General features: G+C 41.1%; 1 non-coding gene across 1 annotated transcript; it reads right to left on the minus strand.

The window, feature by feature from the left end:
- Positions 1-696: 696 nt before the first annotated feature.
- On the minus strand, positions 697-769 carry trnar-ccu (transfer RNA arginine (anticodon CCU)). The gene has a single exon. It is a non-coding gene; the product is annotated as a tRNA-Arg (tRNA).
- Between the last annotated feature and the right edge of the window lie 2775 nt (positions 770-3544).

Consider the following 3544-nt stretch of genomic DNA (forward strand, 5'->3'; position numbering starts at 1 on the left):
ATTACCTGAAAAAGTATGAGCGGCAGTAAAATTTTATTTCACACTATGATTAAACTGTAAAAAAAAATACAATTAATCCGCGGTTCACGTGTGCCGATCCGTTACACCACTAGCAGCAACTAAATAATGTATTTTTTGACCGATTAAGTGAAATTGGACATTTTCCCACGGCACACCTGACGATCTCTCACGGCACAGTGGTTGAAAATCTCTGGCCTAACCAAGGCAGCAACCAAGGCAGCAACAAGACACCACAGCACGCAGTTAGTGACAGTGTGGGCTCCATAGTAGCTCTGACAGCTTGATTGGAGTAGCAGCATGGGGTGGAGCTTATCCAAGGTTTAATTATCCACCACTTCCATATATTACACGCAGAATTTCATTTCTATCATGAATTTGTATCACAAGCTTTTGAAAACTTTTTCAACCCGAGTGGATCTACAACTCAACGAACACATTCGCAGTACCGATGTACTGTTCAACCGTGGTATTAAACTCTTTGTAATCAAAGAAAGGAGGATATACTTTGTCTTTAATCCATTCAGAGTGTCTACAGTTGTTGGTTTAATCCAAGACTGTGTCAATTAGAATGCAGTGGAAGAGACGTTAAAATACAGTTAGCAGAGGATGGTTTCAATCCATTGACCTCTGGGTTATAGGGCAAGAACGCTTCCGCTGTGCAACTCTGCTTTAAATCACCCCAGATGGGACTCGAACCCACAATCCCTGGCTTAGGAGGCCAGTGCCTTATCCATTAGGCCACTGGGGCTCCAATTGTGGAGTTTGAGAGTCCCTGTTTGCATCACAAACTGTTGTTCCTAAAATGTGGACTGACATTCAATGAATGATATTCCGCTCCGCTACTCTGCTTTTCATCACCCCATATGGGACTCAGAAGTCTTAGTATGCACTGAAAGTATGGGGAACATGAGACCGATACATTGATGTCGCGAAGCAAAAACTATTCTCTAGTGCTCAGAAGCAAATGCATTGATGTATCGTACAATGCTATAGTGCTCAGAAGTTGTCGTTGCAAAGCAAAAACAATGCTATGGCGCCCAGAAGTCTTTGTATGCAGCACTGACTATTGTTCCCGACATCTGCAATGTAGGCTGACATGCAATCAATGATTTGACGAAACTATTGTCAAGCGAGCAAAATTCCCCTCTTAACACCCCATTACTAGGCCACTAGGGAGTCATTATCAAGAAGACTCATATTGATTTCAGATCACTCTATGGATCACACCGTTAACCCATTCAGAGTGCCTACAATTGTTGGTTTAATCTAAGTGTGTGTCAATTACAATGCAGTGCAACAGACGTTAAAATACAGTTAGCAGAGGATGGTTTCGATTCTACTGCGCCACTCTGCTGGCCGTCACCCAATGTGGAACTCGAACCCACAATGGCCAGACAACAAAGACAATCCACAGTGGGCAATAAACAAAATTGAGCAAACATGTCCAAACAAAGCACTGAAAATATGGGCAACTTAAGACAAATGCATTGATGCATCGTAGCAACAATGCTATAGTTGCCCAGCATGCTTCAGCTGCCCCAATCTCTTTTTATCACCCAAGATGGGTCTTGAACCCACAATTGATTTCACATCATTACCTTTGGGTGGATAACTTCTTTAAATAGTGAACAGCAGCTTTGGTAAGTGAACTGCTTTTGTTTTTTTACATCTGCAGTGGTGTTACTACTGTGTTAATTTGTCTATGGTGTCGTTTTTATGATATGGTTAATATTGTTCCCTCTGATGTGAATAATATTTGAATGGTGCTCTTTAGTGTGTGGATGAATGCGTGTTTTAGCGCTGCAGTTTTGCTGGATTGATTTGTCATGCTTTGTTGTCATATAAATATATGTGACTGGTTCTTGTGAGTTTGTTCTTGTCATTGTGTTAATTACATTGATTTTGACTATATGCATTGTCCGTTAATGACAAAACATCCCGTCATGTGTGTATGACAGGATGTGTGTAGGTGTTGAGCTTCATGTAACATTTTATTTCACTTGTCAAATGTTTCAGTGTTATGTGAAAATGCGTTTTTTACACCAAACAAATAACAACCTGTAGCTTTGGCGTCATAATGAGGTTATTAGGAGGTGGTTCAACTGTAGTAGGACAGCACTGAAGGCCCAGGTATAAAATGCACGGCCCGCCACTGCTTTGTGACAAGACAATTGTACTCACCTAGCTATGCTAGTTACTGAAGGTATAATGAACATCCTGCTGTTGCTTTTTATAAATTGTTAAGGGGCGGTATGGTGTTGTTAGCAGTGCCCCTTAACCCAAAAGGGTTTGATCCTGGGCTGGTTTGCATGTTCTCCTGGTGTCAGTGTGGGTTTTCGCCAGGTTTCTCAGGCTTCCTCCCACAGTCCAAAGACATGCAGGTTAATTGTTGACTCTAAATTGCCCCTAGGTGTGAATAGTTGTCGGTCTCTATGTGTCAGCCCCGTGATAGCCTGGCGACCTGTCCAGGGTGTATCCTGCCATCGCACAATGTCAACTCGGATCGACTCCAGTTCCCCTGCAACCTAGAATATGATAAGTGGCTACAGATATGGATGGATGACTGTTACAGTGACTAAAGACCTACTTTACAGGAACAGTGTTATTCCTTAATATCATTGTATTCTGTCTCAAACTTAAGGTGAAGTGGTGGTTCACTTTCACACTGGGATTTGTAGCTTCAGCTTTTATCTTTATCTTTTTAACCTGTTTTCACTGCTGAATCAGTTTGACATCCTGGATATATCCTACAAACATATTGTAGACCTTTCTGTCTGCTTCTTTCTGAAATCTCTTTTTAGTTTTTCCAAAAATTTGATCATATTTATGCAGGGGTGCAGTTAGTGACAGTGTAGGCTCCATAGTAGCTCTGACATCTTGATGGAGTAGCAGCATGGGGTGGAGCTTATTCAAGGTTTAATTATCCACCACCTCCATATATTACACGCAGAATTTATATCATGAAGTATACTGTAATATCTGTACAGGTAACACAACAGAACAGTGTGAGTTTATCCAAACTAAATTCAAATCCCCCGTTGTCTCTTGTTTGTCTCATGCTAAAACCCACAACAAAATCCTTGTACAACTAACTGGCTGTACACAAAGCATGCTCCCACATAGGACATGGAATAAAGACACACACATGGACATCTGCATTCTCAATGCATACACGTTTTATGTTCAGGTCAGTTCAGTCAACTGTGTGTTAGTTTTCTTACTGTTCAAAACCTTGCCTTATCCTTTTTCCCAAGGGGGTTGAAGGATGAGACAAGGTCTTTAGTGTTTTTAAAGACCCCGCACTGTATTCCTTACGTTTATATTATCCAAGGAAAATGGTATTCCCTGCAGTGCTAATGTTGAAATGCTAACACAGACAAATGTAAATATCCAGCAAAACACATGCACTAAGTGAAATATTTAACGCTGGGTAATATTACCACCATGTTGGATCATGTATCCTTAGGCCGGGGCTGGAAATAACATTTCCATGGTGGAAAGAAGAGAAGCAAAACTTTCCTTC

This window comes from Anarhichas minor, unplaced genomic scaffold (genome assembly GCF_050575085.1).
Source record: "Anarhichas minor isolate MPS153535 unplaced genomic scaffold, ASM5057508v1 ptg000020l, whole genome shotgun sequence".
NCBI classification, from domain to species: Eukaryota; Metazoa; Chordata; class Actinopteri; order Perciformes; family Anarhichadidae; genus Anarhichas; species Anarhichas minor.